General features: G+C 38.7%; 1 protein-coding gene across 1 annotated transcript in view; it reads right to left on the reverse strand.

Annotated features, from left to right (window-relative positions):
• The window catches only part of celf4 (CUGBP, Elav-like family member 4), an 87,642-nt gene that overhangs the window by 61,430 nt on the left and 5,539 nt on the right, over positions 1–20,673 (reverse strand). The gene's annotated exons all lie outside the window — the stretch shown is intronic.

The following is a 20,673-nucleotide window of genomic DNA, read 5'->3' on the forward strand; positions in this document are numbered from 1 at the left end:
GACAGTCTGACAGCTTCTCCCTCTCTCTCTGCCACCCTCCCCTCCCCTCCCTCCACCTTTCATTTCTCCATCTTTCAGCTCCATATGTTCCTAGACTACCCACAATCTTCGGTTTTGTTAGCACCTGGGCTGACATGCAGGGGTGGAAAGAAGATGGAGACGCAAGAAGCACAGAAGACGAAGAAGCCGTGGGGAGCATGTAAGCTGTTCCCTAGCCATCCTCTGTTGACAGTGAGGCACACGCCACTGTTAAAGAGCTGACAAACTGTCAATCTACAGATCAAGGCTAATGATTCATGTGCTTGACAGTTTAATAAAACACTTTCAAAGACAACTGCACAAAAGACTACAGCGTTAAAATGCAATTTCATATTGTACACCCAGGTGTTTAGCTCACTTGCACTCCGCTCACTCATGCACATACACACGCAAACACACTTTTTATATAAACTAATTAAATTAAATCCTCCAAATGGGAAAAAAAAAATCATCCTAGAGAGAAAGGTAGTTTGTGTACTTGCACAATGATAATGATTTTAGCAGCATTTGCAACTCTTTGAAAAGGTAAATCTTTAGGTGAACAAAGAAGGTGCATATAAACACAAGGACAGTGAGAATAAAAAAACTCCTCATGTGCAGACTTTAACATATCTTTTCCATTGCTTGAAACTACAGACGTCTGCATGTGGGCTTTGGCAAACAGTTCCCTGCTGCCACGCAGCGAACGCAAGCACATAGAGACAAAAGAGCCACAGTTTGTCCTGTGAACATCAAGGGCTAAGCATTAGATGATCATCATGGACCGCTTCCCCCAAAGACACAAACAGTGCAGTTTAAAGAAACCGCCCCCTTCTAATAGCGCTTCCCACTTGAGGTTGGCTTTTTTCCTTCTTGAATACTCGGGGCCATTTATTGTTGAGGGCAGCACCATGTACTGTATGTGGAAGCAGCATGCTTTTCATCCTTTCTGCACTGTGTCTTTAACCCCGGGTCGTCCTGATGGTGGGACACTGGGGAGCACAGCCTGTTGGTGTTTTTAATTAATGGGCCTCTCTCTCATTAGGTGGAGTGGGAGCTGGCCGTTGACAGCTCTGCTACCTTCTCGTCCTCTCAGTGGCTGTCGTGTTCATGCTTCATGCTGGCACTGTCCCTTAGGAAACACACCAGAGCCTGTGATGCATGTGCCTGACACTCGTATTTTTGACACTGAAAGAAACATTAATAGTTCTTTAGATTCAAGCAAAAAAGCAATCCAAAAGTCTTTTTGAAATATACATCACTAATATTTCAAAAAGACTTTTGGTCAAAGTAACACAGATCCACACCACGGCACCTGTTTTTTTCCCATTAATTTACAAGATGATTGAGCAGATAATTTTTGGGCAGTGAGAGACTCCCTTGACTCCACTCCGCCCTCTCTTCCTCAGGGTCTGTAGTACTTAATAACCCTTGGAGCACATTATTACAGTATGAGAAAGCATACAATAAATACTTGATTGGCAGTTGTATTTTATAATACTTACATTGGCTTCATCAAAGACCCTAAGGTCTTATTTGGACCTTGGACAGCTGGCAGGCTACCAATCCCTCTTTTGGGTACAGTCCCATCAAGTAACTGCCACTGGCTGATTTATAACACCACCGAGAACTAACGTCATCATTTCTTGGTCACATATCGTCTCCATAAACTCACTTAATTTCACTGTCGCTTCATTCCTCTGTATTTTGTTTGATTTTTGAATGGCAAACAATGAGAAATGTTGCTAATATGACCAATATTTCAGCAGTTTTTGTTATTTAAATGGATGTCACTATTAATATACCGACAGTGCAAAAAAAAAAAGAAAGTCAACATCAGATATAAGTCAAATTTCTTCGTTGGGACATAAAAGATTAAACTGGTAGAGCACTATAAGTTCATTTATTTATTATGTTAAGTGGATTATATCATTAACGGTTAGATTTTATGTTAATAACAAAGCAAAAAGCAAGGGCTAAACAGTTTCAACTTACAACGAAAGAATTGTAAAGAATTGGAAGAGTTTCAATTCTTCTGGTGTTCATCGAAAGCAGCATCATTTGCTGTTGAAGTTAGGTGGAGATTATGGCAAATTGGACTGGATGACCTTGTGCCTTGTGAAGTGATGTAAGGTTTCTCCTACAATCTGAACAACTAATTGAATTATGCATTTTCAGATACATAGGGCCTAAAACAAAAGGCCACGGTTGTGTTTTATTCAGTTAGTAGTGACTTCGGATACCTAAATATATATACCCTTGAGCACCAAAATTGTCACTTCTGAAGTACTAAATTCAATGTAAACACAAGAAACTTGTGCTAAAGAAAAAAATAAAATAAAAGGATCAGACTCAGTGAATAATTCCCTATACTCCCTATAATATAGATCAGTGAGCAGTGCTGACCAACATGTCATTGGGAAGAAGAAGAAAGTATTTTCATTTTCCTTTTTTTCTTCAACTCATCTTGATTTGGGGTCTTATTCTGGGCATTACATTGGCTTTGGAAAGCTCAAGTTAGTTGTCATCATAACATAGCATCATAACAGATGTAAAAAAAAAAATATTTAAACAAATTATTCCAGCAGCATTGCATCCAAACCAGCACAGAAAAAAAGATTAAGGAATTAGTGTTTTTATAGAAAAAAGCTCACAAAAATATCTGAGAAAGATACAAAATGTCCAGAGCCACTGCTACTGTCACCAGTGCAGCACCATTATTTTGGTTACTCTTTTGCTGTTTTTTCGGGTTATAAGTCAAGTGTAAATGTGTTATCCAGTAGGTAATCGATAATCGGTAATACAGAGATCATTCCAAATACTATTTTTCTGCAGGGTCAGGTAAGAAGATAACATAATTTTATTGATAGGCTTAGGGTGGATATATTGCTGCATTTCAACCACATGTTCGGTTAAACAACATGTTTAAACAACGTCTGTGTTGTGAACATAATTTTACATTAATGTTGATGTTCTCGACCATTTTTGATGTAGTCCAAAACTGAGGTCACAACTCCCGGTTTAAACAGACTAGTTAGTAATAATATATGAACAGTGTGCTTCCTGTACACCTACTTAGGTGGTATTCCTGTTTGTAGCAATGCCACTGACTCAGTTGTGGCACCTGCTGTTTAGGATGTCAGCTGTGGTAAGTCCAGCACGCTGGAAGCACTGGTATAGAAGGTTACGCTGTTGTTGTTGATATCACAATTTGCTGGCACAAAACAACTAGTGCATCAAGCATAATCAGCCCATTCCACCAAAGACTTTAACCAGAAGGCCACCAGAGACCTCACACTGTATAATTCCTGGTAACATTCCAAATTTACCCAAAGTGGAACAAGAATTTAGAAGTTAAAAATACAGATATGGGCTACATTCCCAACAGTGAATAGCCTCACATCTACATTCAGAGGTTTTCAACAATAATTTCAAACACTGATCAGACTTTCACAATGAAAGTCTGACATAAACAGCTCAGGCAAGTGATGTCTTGTAGACAAAACACACCATTGGACTTGTTTATTTCTGCAGCTGTCTGTAAGCTATTTTACCAAGAGCATTCGTCAGTGTGCAGAAGGTATGACATGTCATACATATGGTGCACGTACACTGCCTTTGCCATTCATGTGTGCAGTACATTAGTGCAGACACATTGCTTCAATGTGTGCACCATAGATGTAGGAAATTTAAAGTAACCATTATACGCCAAGTTAAAAGCTAGCATCTCTGCAGCTTTAGTCACAGCACTTGGCTAAGGTTAGCTTGCGCACACAGTAAAGGCACTTAAAAAAGATTGTAGTGGAACATGATCCAGGCAGTTACATTTATCTACTCAATTTAATTGGTAAAAAACAATTATGTCATGATTCTAGTGTATTATGTACATTACTATTGATTATACACAAGTGGATATATTATCCTTTTATAGCACTGAAGTTCTGTGATCTCAATCAAGCTTAGATATTAGCCATCCTAGGATTTACCTCAATGTAATTGCAGCGATACCCTGTGGAGGTAAAATGTTTATGTTTATGTTTATGCATTTGGCTGACGTTTTTATTCAAAGCAACTTACAGGTTGCCTAAGGACCCCTACTGGAGGTTGTACCTTTCATGCAGGGAATTTGAACCCAGGTCACCTACATGAAAGGTGGCAATCTTACCACCACACCCAGTCCCCTAAAATGACCCTGGTTGAGATAAACTGTGGATTAATGCATGATATTATGATAGTATGATCATTATATTTGATCATTACTTTTAATACGTATAACAAATTAAAAGTGTTGAGTACATGCAAAAGAGCAAAAGTTCAAAACTGTGCTTTGAACAGGACTTCTAAAAACTAAGGCTCCACTTTTTCTTATTGTCACACATGTACAGACAAGGCAATGACTCTACCATCTTGAAACACAGACACATACGTTCACATATACAAACATGAAAAGTGACAGTCAACAAATGCTTAATTTATCATCACTGTCACAACTCAGAGGTTGGCAGCGGCACTAGTATCTGCCTAAGACCCATATTGGCCCAGGAGAGAGAGATAAGCTGTTTGTTTCAGCTGTCAATGCTGCCAATTTAGTTTCCCATCACTTTAAATTCAAATCAACAGTAGCGCAGAGGGGATCTGAGTGAATGTGTGTGTGTGAGGAGAGAAATGGAAAGAGAAATGAGGGGAGAAAAAAGGAATGGCAAAAGAGCAAAAAGAAAGAGGGGGAGGAGAACAGCAGAGAAGAAAAGCAGAACAGCAAGGGATGCTCGGAAAGACAGGGAGAGGGAGAGTAGATAAGATCACCTAGCTTCTGTGAACACCATCCCCCTGTGTCCTACACTCGCTTCTTATCTCAACTGCTGCAGACACCCTAAAGGGACACACACCCACTGAGAGAGAGAAACTGAAAAAGAGTGAGAGACGGTGAAAAATATGGGGAGGGGAAGGAGAGAAGATGAAAGAAAGCAGCAAGGGAATGGTGGAGACTGAATAACTTTCTGGTGAAGGGAGAAGAAAGAAATCCACTAACTGTCACCAGGCCTTATTCAAACGACAGCTGTGTTAGACCACACAGAGCTTTGACCTTGTTAAATGTAGAAAACCTTGACTTGATGAGCTGTCTTTGCTTGACGAGTTTCCCTGCAGGTTGACTATGTAAAGCCTTTGCCTCCTTATATTTAAATAGGTGTAATTTAACTCATTGAACTTTATGTTAGGTATATCTAATACATTGTTAAATGATTTTTTTTAATCAAGTTCTCTGTCGTCACTGAAGATGATATCATGAATTATGTATTATAATCATTTTTTTAACCAATATATTAGCAGCACATTCCCTGTTGTATTATTTCAGCTATCTAAGCCTTGGTTTGGTGGAGCATCATGCAGTCAGGACGGCTGTAGTCATTATTCTGGAAAGCTGTTCCCCTGTTAACACTAACAGCAGAAACAGAGCAACACTATCCCCAATTTCAAATAGTATTTTCAAATAGAATTTCTCTCCAGCTCATGATTATAAGTCAAATAGTACCTTCAGTAGTTCAGACAAGCATAGTCAGTTTTAGTCACCGGCCTCCTGCCCCTTTTCTTTTACAGGCCTTTATGAATTCACTCTGCGTCACCCAATTAGTTGCCTTTATAACTGAGACTTTATAACTGCCCCAACACTCTTACAGACTTGCAAGTCATGTCAATATTTGAACTATTAATAACTTTGTTTTATGCAGCTTTTTCATTGAACGTCATTTTACTGATGTAAGGCTAGATGTGAGCGCAGAGCAACGTTTTCATCCAATCATAGGTAGTGTGGTTCACGCACAAGTGGTATCTTTTTTTTGTAACTCTGCAGGCTGCCTGGGCTTAGCCATGCATTACCTCTTCCTTCTGATTAGGACTGTGGATCAGAATAGGTTTTCTGCCATGCTATAGTTTTTCAAACGTAAGAATAGCAGAATACCTCACACTAAAATCAGCTGAAGGGAGCTCTTTCATTTCAAGTTTTATACACTATTTTCCTCTTGTCTCTTTAAGGAACCATCTTTCCTGCCAGTTTCTCTCTGTGTCATTGTGGGGTCCTGGTCTTTCTAGACGGGGTGCCATGGTAAGACTTATGTCATGACTCGGTGTCTTAACTGGGATTAAATTGAATCGAAAATGTATGATCATTGACTCAACAGTTCCTCATGTCCAAGTGGCTCAAAGCATTAGAGTCTTCAGTTTTCTTGGGACGTATACTCTCTCGGTTGGTCTCTTGGGATATGCTCTATCATATCCCATAGTCAGCGCATCTATCCTCTGAAGAGCTGAATTATTAAGGAAGCCGATCATAATGTTTTCTGAGAATGACACAACAGTAATGGGACTTTCACAGAAGTTTCATTATGACTTGAATTAAATGGAAGAGTGACATCCTTGCCACCACTCACAGTTTCATACCTTACATTACACATTCCTCGGTTTGAAGCTACTATGGACGTGTTTTGACTATAACAGATCCTAAACTCATCTTCCACAGCTTTCTAGCCTCCTACTGCATTAGCACTGTCAAATGTTTTTCTTTGTTTATTTTGAGTTCAATCACAATGTATGTTATGACGTCAATTTCTTCGCTGACTTTTTCAATCAGGCCTCTACCTCGATGTATTTCTCTGTTTGAATTAATGTTCAACAAAGAAAACAAAGCAGTTTAACACTAGCCCATTTCAAAATTTGTGTATTAGCCCTATGGTGTTGTGAAGGTATTGCCCTGAAACCTGCAGCAGCTGGAAACACACTGATGGGAGGATGGAGTGTTTACAAAAGATGCATATATGTCAATAGTAAGATGAAACAGAGAAATATTCAGATGGTGGTAATCTGCAACTTCACTGATAGATGTCACTAAATCCCACACACTTGACCTTTGATATAAAAATACAGATTATTGGAATGTTTGACTCTTGGTCGAACTCGGTTTTGACTTGACCTCTGCGATATTTATTGGTGTGGCTCTGATTGAGGAACTGTAGGTTTTTAATTCTCCCCTGACACTAATTACAATTTTACCAGAATTAAAAGTTCTCCTGAATTAGCTCTTCGTACTGTTATTGGATGCATGAATTACTTTTTACCATTATGCATTGCCTGATGCCACCCAAGACCAGAAAACTTGAGGGACAATGTTATTGCACAGAATTCTCTAATTATCTTGTGCCCATTAATTCAGGGAGTGTAAAAGGCTGACATAAAAAGCTCCCTCCTCTCTCTCCCCTTTTATTCCCAGCCAAAGACGTGGAGAAACTCCCAGTGATCATTTAAATATTTCAGAACATCTTGGTATGAGCCTGAAAAGAGTCAATAGCATTAAAAAGCTTTATCCACGGCACAGCTGAATCACTGCTGCACTGGCCTGGAATTCTGCCTCGCAAAACTTTGTTATGAAAGTTTGTTTGAGGCTGTCCAATTTCAGTCAGTCAATAGAAATCCCCATGTCTCCATTTACCTCAGTTCTGTTAACACTTATCTCCACCGGAAAGGGTTGACCAAGGACACCGTTTGCTCAATAAACAGGGGAACGATTTCTTTTCTCCTTTTTGAAAGATTGACCTTAAGACAAGAATTTTCTGACTGGATTTTTGTGAGTGCAAAGGCTTAAATAACACTCTTGAATTTACTGTTAAAATGGGTCAAAGTAAAGATTAAAATTCCTTACTTATTGTATTCTGGAAATAGCTCATTAAGTTTTGGTCTTTTAGCTACATGATGAATGAATACTAGTCAGGGCAAAATAGGAATCCAAGTGTTGCATTAAAAGATGATCTGATTGTAATTTTGCGGTGGCCCTCACTATGAGACTCACTATTTATATCTGATTTTGAAATTAAACCAAAATAAAAGACAAAAAGTGTGTTCAGCCTGGTCTGTCAGTTTTTTTTCTAGTTCACAGGGCTCAGGTGCCATGACAACAGGATCTGTGCCCAATCATGGTAATGAAAACCTTGTTGGAGAGTTTGGACAGGTTTTATTTATTCATTCAATACTGTGATCCGCGAGAGTTCACTGAAAAGCTGATCATATGCCAAATTAGCCCATCTCTACTACAAGGTACCAGTTGACCAATCAGAGCAGCTGTCAGAGTCAGGAAGGCGCCCGGAGAGATTGGAGATAAAATAGACTCCTTCAGACAGAAGTTACTGCAGCAATTTGCAGTATGACAAAAATAATTAGCTTTTTTGAATACTTCTGAATATCATAACATCTAGCTCATTCTTATAGACCCAGAAAACTTAAAATTAACGATCAGTAAAGGAGCATATGACCTCACCAAAGTCTCATATGAATTTACCAGCCATTACATTAAATTTGAATCATTCCAATTCAATTTAATTCAGTTCAATTCAGACCAATTCAGCTGGTTTATATGGCACCAGTTCACAACAAAGGTCATCTCAGGGCACTATACAGAAAAACAATTTCAAATCGAATCTAGTACAGTCCAAATCAGTCCATTTGTAATCCAGTTCAAGGCAGTTAATTCCACATCCAGATCATATCTAATTCAGTCCAGTTCAGTTCAGTGAAACAGTACTAAACAGTACTGGATCACAATGAATCACAATGACAGGCCCCTGTCCTGTGCATACACAGGGCAGTGGGCGACAGAAGAGATACAGGAAGATACCAGCAGAACAAATTTTATCAGCTGTGGATTAAATGTTATCCAGTTAGTAAAACTGAAAACTGCTCTTTCTTAAATGTCTATTGACTTGACTTAAATGACCAATGTATCTAACAAAATCTAGTATCAAAGTGTAAAACCCATTCAAGCCGCCTAAGTTTTGGTGCTGCGAGGAATAGTATTTCAATAGAGTGAGCAAAAGTCACTCATTTACCCATCACCTTTGCTGACCTTTCAGATCATTACTCACCATGGAAAAAAGAGACAAAGGATAGAAGCTATTTTAGGGGACATGGCCAAGGTCTCCAAGAACAAAACAACTTTCTCCTGTATCATCTTATAATCTTTGACTGGCAGCTATAAAATCTGATTGTATATAAAAAAAAGCACTCTGCTCTATGTGAACAGATGGAAAAAAAACCCACTTACATCAAGCATTCTTTTTAAAAACTAAAACAAGCTTTAAAGATTCAGTTGCTGTTTCAGAGCCTAATCACTGCTGGTCTTAAGCATGATATAATTTCAGCTATGTGAGGCAGGACTGAGGAGCAGTGCTATGAAATAAGAGGTGAATTAATTTGTAATGGTTTGAATTACAGTAGCAGCCCAGCTCTTTCATAGGTGAGTATAAGCAGATCCCTCAGTCGTCTCTTCAGGGAAACAAGAAGAATCTATAATATAGGAGCACTAAATGAGCATGGTACTGAAGGAAAGAGCAAGAAAAGACAAATGTTAATAACCAAGGAAAAGTCTCAAAGGAGTTTGCTGCTGTACACCAGTTACATTTTTCTACTCTTAAAAGTGCAAGACTTAGTAATTCTTAATGATAAAAGTGATTCCAAGTTGAACTTAATGAGTTTCTCAGATAAGGAGGGGAAAATTGTAAAATAAAACTCATTGTTCATGTTCTGTCTGAATATTGAGTTGAGTTAGTTTTTTTGTTTAAATCCAAAGCAGCATGAGAGGTGTGTGTGAGCCTCAGTGCTACTGACTTTTTTTTATGAATACCAACATTTGTTTTGCACATTCCTTGGCCTAAAACCTCCTGGAGTGCCAGGAAACCGCATTTCACGACTCTGGTTTCCATTCCAGCAACACATGTTTTGCTTTATGGTACCATGTCGCCCGCAGCAACACCTTCACTACAATGTATAAAGTTTAAAAAAAAAAGAAGACACTGCCATTACAAACAAAGTTGAAGGGAGAAAAAACACCTTGGCAGATCCAGTGAAGAGACCCAAGACAATTACAATGAAGGAAGAGATTAAATATACGGATAAGACACAGGACAAGAATAAATGTCAGTCTGGCTTTTACTGCTGGAGAGAGCTCAGAGAAATAACAGGATTACAAACAGATGCAGAGTTAGCTTCATTGTTACTGAACTGATAAGTGATAACCAATTAGCTTTCTTGATCTGTGCTGTGTCATATTCCTTTTTTTTTGGTTCTGTCGGTAAAGATGCTGATGTGCAGGTTTAAGATAATAATAGGATATGATTATGATCATTTCTCCCTCTTTTCTGTGTAGGTTGTAGCTGTGGTTGAGTTCTACAGTAAAACTAATGAAACATGTTTATCTACTCCAGACATTTACTTTAGTGCTCTGTGTCATGACAAACAGAAAATACGCCACAGCAGCAGTATGTTTATCCATGTTATGCTATTTATCAAAGACCGAATTGAAGTTGAAGTATAACCTTATTGCTATCTCAGTTAAATACTTCACTTCTGTTTCAGATAAAAATTGAAATAAGTTCTTTTCAATTGAAAGTGTTTTGTCAATTTTTGTAAATTTCACGCCAAAGTCTTGGAAGTTTGCAACCTTTAAAAAAGTCCTCTGTTTGTTTGGAATACTACATGGGACATTAATTTCACACATATGCCACACTCAAATGCTTCAAAAAGCTAAATCGGAGAAAAACAGACCATGTTGCAAATAAACTAGACTTGCGGTTGTTTTTTTTTCTTTTTTTGGTTATTTTGTCTTTTTATGTATGTTTGATGATCACAAATGTCCTATTATTTATGTAGTAATATGCAGATTTTGAGTTAGGTCCTGTAATGTTACCCTGTTACTTGTTGTTGTTACTTTATCACGTGAAATTAAAGTGCTGTATTGGTTTGAATGTTACTTTTTAGCAGCACATTGAAACTTAGTAGAGTGGCTCCAATTTGCCCCAAATGTGTCGCGAACAGCGATGGGCGGTTACGCAGTAGAAGTAATCTGATTACTTTTTTCAAGTAACAACTAAAGTAAGGGATTACAATTGCCAAAAAAGTAATTAGATGACTGTGACTTTCCCGCAAGCAGGCTGCGTTACTAAACCGTGATTTTGTTTGTGAGAGTGTCTCATGACAATCACGTATGAAAGGTGCGAAACCCCCGGATCCCCCCACTCACATGACCGCTGCGGCTACCACATCCAATTCCACCGGGCAAACCTCCGACGGCCCCTCTCCTGCTAAACAGGTGAAAATAGACTTAAGAGCGACAGGACTTAGTCCCACTGAACTGAAGAAGCTAGTCGCTGTCTATAATGTCAAGGACATATTGTCCATTTCCACTGTAGACACATCGTAGAAAAAATACAGACCAAAAGCTACCGCAGAGAAAGTCATTTGCAGGATACCTTCTGCAAATGATAATAGCTTATAAATAATAATAGCTTATTATTAAGCTATTATGTCAATTCTATATGATGCAATATGCAGAAAGAATAGAATTAGGCTGAAAGGTCTATTACTTTAAAGTGTACTCAGGTTGTGTATCATATTTTAGAAAAGTAACTCTGTAAAGTAACTAATTACTTTTGAAAATAAGTAATCATTTAAGTGACTGGATTATTTTTTTTGAGAAGTAATCAATAATCAGTAACTAATTACTATTTCAAAGTAACTTGACCAACAATGGTCGAAAACTTGTTAGGAATGAAATTTTTTTTTTTTTTTAAAGACATCTTTACATTTTCTCTTATCTGCGCACACTGGAATTGTAAAACAAAGAAATATTGCAGATATTGATATGAACTAAATGCATTTTTTCCCCTCACACACTTAACTAAATGTTTTTTGGCATCCATAGAAGATGAAGATATAATTTCCTTTTTTTCCATGACAAGAAATCCGTTCAAAAGAAGAAAAAAATGAACCATTAAATGGTATTTTGTGCTTGTGTGTGTGTGTGTGTTTTGAGTTTCTAGGGAAAACAAGTCCCATCTTTTGCCCTGCTTCTCAGAGTGGCCGTCTCTAAGCTGTGCTAATCGATCGGTGAAGGAGGAAAAAGGGCCAGCTTTAATGTGTTGCATGTGAAGGATTTACTGGAGAGCAGAGCCACTGAATCAATGGAGTAGAAAATGCATCATTAGGACACTGTCACCCCCACCAACACACCGTCGCCCACTCAGCGCTCCCCCACTCCCTACCCCCTTGAGGGAAGGGACAGAAAACCCATGTAAAGGTACACATTCACACAGACACACACTTTTATGCACACACAGTAAGGACTAACGTGATGTTTGAGCTCTCATGCCAGAGAGAAAAGTATCCTCTTAAACAACACCAACAGGGGCTGTATCATATAAAACAAAGATGCTTGAACATACGCATGTATTTAGCTTTTCTTTTAAGAATATTGTATTTGGCAGAGTGGAAAAAATATCTAAAATAGTTTTTAGACTGTCATGGGAGACTAAAAACTCATACTGAAAAAGCAGACTACATTGCACTTTAAGCATGAGAGATGTCCTCATTGAATTGTGTTGCTCCCATGTACATCACGGAAGCAGCTGAATAGACTCAATATATACGTTTTAAACAGCATATTTCACTTTAAGAAACCCAAAAACCTAGAAAAACACAACCCTGCCATTTCATTTGGGTGCCTCCAAGGTCTTGGTATGTCACAGGCACATCTTAGAATTGAACTTACCAGCCTCAGATTTAAATTATGTGGATGTCTTTATGTGGAAACTCTTTTGCTCTTGCTTTTTTCCTTTGCTGTTAACAGCAATTTTTCATCAGCAGTTGTTTAGTTTACTTATGAAATGAGCTAAATATACTGTATCAGCACTTTATCTATTGCTTTAGATCCCAACTAGCAAATCCAGCTTCATATTATGGTTCTTTCGTGTTTTTCTTGTCAAGGCTGGAAATTCTGTTTCTCCTATTGTCGTTTGAATACCTACAGATTCCATCAGTAACAACAGACGTTCTACAATTGCTAGCCTTTAAAACCTTTTGGAATGAAAAAAGGAAATGAAAAAGAGAAAATGACAGGGAATGTGATGCAGGAATTACAACGGGATCTTTGACTGGTCATATGTTATCAGGATGGCTGTACCTTAAAAAAGAATCAGTACCAGCCATCTGGAGCTGAGCTGCAGACAAGGAACATTTAAGTAAAATTAGTGTGCTGTGTGTGCTAGTGTGAGCTTTATGGCTCAGTGCTGTATGCTCTCTCATACGATAATACCATGCCTCGGAGGTTATTGTGTACAGTCTAGTCCAAATTTATTTTGGAACGTTAGATCAGAACATTAGGAGAGATCTCAAAAAAGGCTCACATTACAAAGGACAAGCTTGGAATGCAGACGAGAAGTTCACTCCAACTCCTCTAACCAGTTGCTATTAATAAAAGAGTTGTAAATTCGTGGTTGAAAAGGGTACGGTTGTACTCTATCTCTGTGACCAGAATCTCATGACAATATTCGCCTTAAACAGAAACTTTCCTTGTAGCAAACAAGTTGTAATGAGGAAATCTAGGCTAGGGTAGGATAGGATTGGAAAAGAATCACAGGGAACCATGAGTAAAGTAGATAGACAGATACTAAGAAACCATTATTTTAGTATTTCATGGGAGGGGTCCCATGTCTTGTCCCCCTGGTAAAACACTTACAGGATAAACACTCGTATTAATATTCCTCTGTGCTCTTCTCTACACTCTACTAGACTCTCTTCTCCTTCCCTTTCCCTGTCCTATTATCCTGCCTCAGCGGACATCCTGTCCTGTCGCGTCCGCCTTGCCAACCTGCAAGATGGAGATGAGAGGATGATCCAAATGCAGAAGGGGGGGACATGAATCATTACACTTCCTGTTGTTGCACCCCGTCCGGGGAAGGAAAAGATAGGACGCCCCGGGGCCTCCAATTGATTCCGGAGACTTAATTGGGTTTATTAGCCAAGATGTTGGGCCCCGCGAGGAGGCTCCCAAAGGCCTTTGAGTCCCCCCCACCCAACCCCATTTCCACTCTGCTGAAGGAGAAAGCCTGTGTAATTGTTTTCCCTCCATCTTCTGTGTCATTGTCAGATGGGTCCTGCGGGATTATTAGCAACCCCAGGTCCCTCAATAATTCATCCAGAGCTATTTATACACAGATGGAGAGTCCTCTAAAGTCTCCCCCAGTGAGATTATCTGATGCTCAGACAGACAGAGAGAGAGAAAGTGATGGAAAGAAACGGGGGTACAAAGGGAAAATCACGAGAGACAAACAGAGAGGAGATCGGAGAGACGTGTAAAGAGAGTAAGAAGGAGGGAGAGAGGCTATCACAAAAAAAATGCAAAGACGAGCAAAGCAAGTTTGACAGTCTATGGAACAGGGAGATAGAGAGACAGCAGCTTTTAAGGTACACACAATGACAATGATTCTGGTGTGCATTGAGTTTCAAGGTGAAACTCTCTCATCTGCTTTGCCAAAGTGAACAAAAGCACCGTCCCGGGAATAGCATACCCTCACACAACACACATTAATGGCTTTTAATCTTCCCTCCTTTTTCCTCCATTTAACACAATTAAGATGTTTGTAAAGCTAACATGGACCACTAGTCGCTATAGGAAGGACGGATGAAAGTCACTCAGGGATTTCCATATGTAAAGTAAACAGAGTTATCCTTCCATTCTAACGTGTCAATGCGTAAGACCAACAAAACAGTCAGCCATTTCTTAAATCACCACATAATTCACTAACACAACATTAACACACGGGCATGTTAACATTAGCAGATTAAATAGCTTCTAATCCTAAACAGATAGAGGCTGGACTACAGAGGGCTGTGTGACTTCATGCTGTTAATAGCTTTATAGATACCTGCGTCTTTCCGTCTGCAAGTTGGGGGGACAATTTGTTGTCATCAAGCTAATGAAGCCTTTGGCGCACACAGTTGATTTTTAAACTCCCTCTGTTGGCGCTCCAAACACAGATAATTATATATATTCATATCCCTTGGCAGTCACTTTTATCCAGCTCATTTAAAAGGCTTGGCCTCCTCTTGGACAAATTGGGACATTGAAAAGAAGATTGGAGTGATAGTTTTTATATTTTGCATCAGCACATTAATCAGGGCAACCATAGCTATGGGACAAGGCTTTAACACCTTATGGAAAACCAGCCATTTGTCTATAAGAAGTAGAACCACAAAAGTTATTGCCTTATGTTAAGTACATTTTTTTCCACCTGTGTTAATGTCTTATATTGTAAATTCTTATTGGGCCAAAACATGGGAGCATGGCTCTTGAACCTAACAGCTGATATATGCATAAAATATGAGGTAAATTACAAAAAGCTTTTAATCTACAGGCCCAAGTGAGCAGGTTTTTACAGCTCTTTAGTAGTTTAAAGCATCACATGAAATCAATAAATATTGCAAATGTTTACAATGTATCTTCATCTTAAATGTGAATTTAAAAAGCAGTTTGATGAAAATATTTTCCAAAAGTGATGCTGGAAGCCAGTTTTACGATTTTCTGCAACATGTTGCCATAGAAATAAACTTTTGCTAACTTTGTGTGAAATCTATTTAGCAAAAATGAATTGCTGCCGGCAAGTGTGTTCCCATGGTAATAATGAGCACTCACACATATATGTACACATTTTTCCCCTGCACTCATAAATGCAGACACACACACAGTCACCCCAGGGAATGCAATGCTTATCAACTACTCAGCGCTCACACACAAACACACACAACTGTAAACACACAGACTTCCCTGTCTCTATCTATCAACCCCATGAAATCCTCCCACACTGAGTGAAGCAGGGTACATATAGGTTTGGCTTGGATTCCCATCTCCTGTTCTGTGATTAAAGGTTGAAACTAATAGGGTCTGTCTCATTGGGAACCTTTGCAAGGCTGGGAGAGACCTCCAAAGCCATTAAATTGCAAATCTGTAATAATTTGCTGAAGGCTTTCTGTCCAGATCATTCCCTGGGCTGATTTGTGCATTGAGTTAACGCTCTGAATGGCCAAGCACAAATCCAGCTGAGCCCACCAGCTAATCAACCAAGTTGGTCTACAAGGGGCCACGTTCCAGATACACACAAGCCATATTTACTTTCCAAGAACCACAGTGCAAAGTTTTGCTGTGTCCCTCTCATTTAATTTGCACCAACAGTCTGCGCAAAACCACAGCATGATTTATGAAGGCAGGAGCTAATTATGTAATAAGCAGCGAGAGCTGTTTCTCGCAGTGAGGAGGAGCTTAAAAGGTGTTCTTCAGTGGACGGAAGTGTGAAAGATCTGCGGGATAACGGGATGTTTTACAGGTTTTAAATTATTGATAAAAATTTTAAAAATAGAAAATTCTGTCAAAATCCACTGTGAAGGGAAAGAAAATAAACTTATCAGGAAATGAAAAAGAAGTCAACATTACACATAGAAAATATATAGAGCAGTGTAACAAAATATGTCATGAAATGAATATAGAAAATCTGCACAAAACCCTGTTTGCTTCTCTCACTGATTTGGATTCAGTCATGAGCAGAATTGAACAACATTTCAATTGAAAGGTAACTTTTTGAATGTTTAAACTGTTCTTAACAATAACTGATGATGGTTTTCCCAAAGTGATGGCACTCTGTTGCTTATTCGGTCATGGATTTTTGATGTCATGGAGCATAACTAACATTTGAAGTAAAGTATTACAAGTCTTTACATGCATGTATATAGATCTCTGTTGTGCATCTGATCGAGGAGAATCTGGTTTACATTACATGACATTGGACATTAAAGACGAGAGGCTTCTTAAATCTGTCCCATTTATAGCACAGTCAAACACACATATAGTGCCACCAAAATCTAGCAAGGTTTAGTGCCTTTTGGGCATTAACAACTGATTAAATTTCCGAGCTTCCATTTTTTGTATTGCTTTAACAGTAAAGGATCTGCTCTGTAAAACAATGAGGACAATATCTGTGATCTTTCATTTTCTCGAGTTCGTGTTCTCGAGTTGTGAAACGTACTTTAGATTTAACAAACTGTGCCCTGTCATTAACATACTTAATACTTTATATGAAGGATGAGACAGGAGGAAATACACAAACACAAGTTGGACAAGTATACAGAAAGACCTGTCCCATTAACATGTTGTCAGAGATCATGCTAATATGGAGGGCACTTGCTGCTTTACCCATGGGGCAGCAGGGAGCTGCAGGGGTCTAATTCTGATCCCATCTCTGGAAGGTCATTCTCCCTTCTCAAGCCATGATGGCCACAGAGTGGTGCTTAAATCTGGCAAAACGCAGCCTATAAATTACAGCAGAGGACAGTGGGGTCAGAGCCTGGCATGGAACTGGGCCAAAAGCTATCAATCTGCTGGAGCCAGAGATGGCGACATCTGTCTCTGGGAGTCCCTCACTCTTTCTACCTCTATCTCTGTCGGTCCTTTTCCTTTCCTACCTTTTCTGTCTTTTTTTCCCCAGCCCTTTCCATTTTACTTTCATTCTTTTGGCTCACTCTACGCCTGATGTTGAACAATCTCTGCTTTCCTCTATTTTGTGTCTCTATAATCTTTGCTCTGTCTCTTTTATATCACTCCGGATCTTAATATTCTTTTTCTGTCTTTGTGTGCAGCCCCCATCCAAACTCTCCTCCATGGATCTCCCTTGCCTCTTTTCACGCTTTCTCTTACATCATCCCTGTTTCAACATCTTCCTAATTCTCCTCCCCTCTCTCTCACTCTGTCTTGAGCTCCTTGTCGTTTTACGCACTCTTGCACCATCTCCCTCTGCGGGGATATGTTTTGCTCTATCTGCTCTCCAGCCAGCAGGACAGGGTAAAGTCTTGATGTACTTTCCCTCAGTGTGATGCCAATATGATTTGAATGGTAATATCAGATGGCAAACTGGACTGCTCTGTGCAGTTTTTGAGGAATTGAAAATGTGGAATATGGACCTGGAGTTTATGAACAGCACATTTAAAAAAACAAAAAAAAACCCAGAAAAATGAAAAAGCTTATCTGAACAAAGTTGCTAACTTTAGGCATTCCTCTTATATTAGATAAAGAGAGCTCGTGGTTTGAATCTATGACACTGACTCTGGGAGTCAAAACTTGTCAAGCCTAATCTACAACAAACATTTCCTTGTGGTTGACGCTTCTGCCAGTTTTGTCAGAACATCCTGGATTACATTTGCCACCCAAACCCTCGAAATCTTCCACATGACTTATTAATCCTCCTCCATTTTCCGAATCAAACTTGGCTTTTAATAATTTAGAGAGATCTTTGAAAAGCCCTAACCTCCATTCCCACCTTCCTTTTACAAGTCAACGTGGTGCATTTTTAATTGAGGGACATGAAATAGGCATGAAGGGAGATGGGAAGAAAGTGAATTGAATCATGGCCACTCAAACCTTGGCAGTCAGTGTGCAGCATAGGAGGTTGTAATGCGTGCATACAGAGAAGGCTAAATATGTGTCTTGCCTGACAAGCCACACATGCTCACCGGTGTCTGACGTGCTTTCTGTCTGGGACAAATAGTACACGGCTCATGTAATCCCTGCTTCAGAATATCCTAGCAGGTAGACCCAGATACGCCACTTTGAGTTATGTTCAGCAATTTGGAAGAGAATAAACATCAATTTAACTTTCTATGAACCATAAATCACCAAAGCTGAGTGATTTGTTTTGTGGATATGCAACTATTTTGTTGGGGCTAAAAGGGTCATTGAAAGTACATGCATCAAAGGTTGGAGAGATAGCGAGGTATGATCTGTTTACAATTATTTTTTTTATGATGCCGAAATACAATTTAACCTTCGGAAGAATATAAGAGAGGAGCAGACAAAAATACATTAGATGAAATTAAAAACTTTTAGGGCAGGCAGTGTAATAAGAATTAATGCTTGCAGGGTATGCATTAATGGGCCACTGCCTCAGTTAGCTGTGACAAACTTTGGCTCTATTTTTCATTTTGCTGCTGTGTCATGCTGCTGTTTCCTTGTGGAAAACTTCTGCAGCAAGGAGCTGTAGTTGGACTCGTCAGGCCCATAGTAAGAGTTTTTGTTGGATTTGAGGCTAAAATCTATTTGAAATCATTGAGAATGAAAACAAAATACATGCAATACTTGAATGCTGCACTTAAATGAGAGCATACAAAACATATGCACATAAAAGAATGAACAGGACACAAATTCTAAAGAAACAATGCTCTGATCCCAAAAGAAAAACACTAGTTTCTGAGTTCAAACCCAGAAAAGGTTAAAAACTTTTTAACAGTGAGCAAAGGAGACTGTGTTTGAACCTTTTTTCCACTGAGCAGATTCATAGAGTGCACAGTTCTCTTATAATTGCCTGGAAAAGATAGAGTTAAAAAATAAGAGTTAAAATAATGAAATGAAACATTTTTTTAGTTAAATTTGGAAGATACACTCATAGAAAATATCAAATTCATTCTTCTAACAAATTTGGGAACTGGCGGATCTTGTGGGACCCTATATATCTTGCGGCTAAAGAGAGGAAAATCAAAGCGGGACTTTACAGTACAAAAGCAAAGAGTCTTATGCCAATTGTCATTGTTTTTATTATTTTTATTACAGTAAATAGAAGAATAGTGAAGGCACAAAATGAATGGAGGTATTGTGAAAATGGGTAGAATGTATGCGAACGGGCAGTGATGGTCAGAAAAGAGCAACACACATGCTGCAGGAGCGAGATCAAGAAAATGGTACAAAGGCTCTGGACTGAGGACTATAACAGAACGTTTGTTTTTATCACAGTGTTCTTCCTCTAAACTTCTGATATACGGTTGTGTCTTTTCTAATAAAATCTGATCCAGAAAAACATTTAAAAAGTCTGAATACCTAACTACTTTTAGGCCTGCAAACATAAATGCAATCACCAACAAAACAGAAGTAAAATACAAAAAACAAACATGTGAGACTTTCCAATATTTTAAATATATTCCTCATTTACAGAACTGGCCATTGGTATTTGAAGCAAGGGGGTGTGGAAATGGTAACCAGCTTGCTAAAGACTGAAGAGTTAAAAAATCCACCACATAGCACAATAATATTTCACTGATGCAAGAGCCCTGAAAAAGGAAATATTTACTTCCGAAAGGAGCACTTGTCAGAAAATTTTTATTTATTTTTTCATCCTGAAAGAACTGTACAATGAACAAGGCAAAAGGAAAGCGACATTAGGAAACAAACAGGCAGAGAGGAAAAACTAATTTACCGCAAGCATCTCTTCTCACCTTTTTTATGGAAAGGAAAAGGCCAAATTTTGATGAAAACTTTAAAGCAGACTTTATTTCAACTCAGCTCTGCGATATTTAACAATGTCAAAACACAAAAAAAGCTTTTCTCTTCACAAATAACTTTTTCAGAGATGTCCCACTTTAGAAAATTTGAACATACCATGGATCTGTTATCGTCTTTTGTGTGTCAGAATACTGATGTTTGGTTCTGGCACAGTCAGTGGTGTAATAACAAAAAAAAAAACAGCTTGAGAGGGATACTGTAGATCAAACTTTTGCCTTAAAAGAAAAAGTTTTAAAAGAAAACTTAACTATCCATTTGGAGTCTTCAGAACGTTTCAACTATCGATCTATCATTCTGGGATGACAAGGCTAAAAGATCAGCATCCTCAATAACCTGTTAAGTGGCAACAAATCTTCAGTGATGTACATGTCCTCAGGTCATCACTGCTGTCCACAGGAAGCCAAAACTTCCCCATTTAAATACATTAACTAGCTCCTGAACACACAAAAAAGTGTCTAATCATT

Source organism: Odontesthes bonariensis, chromosome 3, assembly GCF_027942865.1.
Source record: "Odontesthes bonariensis isolate fOdoBon6 chromosome 3, fOdoBon6.hap1, whole genome shotgun sequence".
NCBI classification, from domain to species: Eukaryota; Metazoa; Chordata; class Actinopteri; order Atheriniformes; family Atherinopsidae; genus Odontesthes; species Odontesthes bonariensis.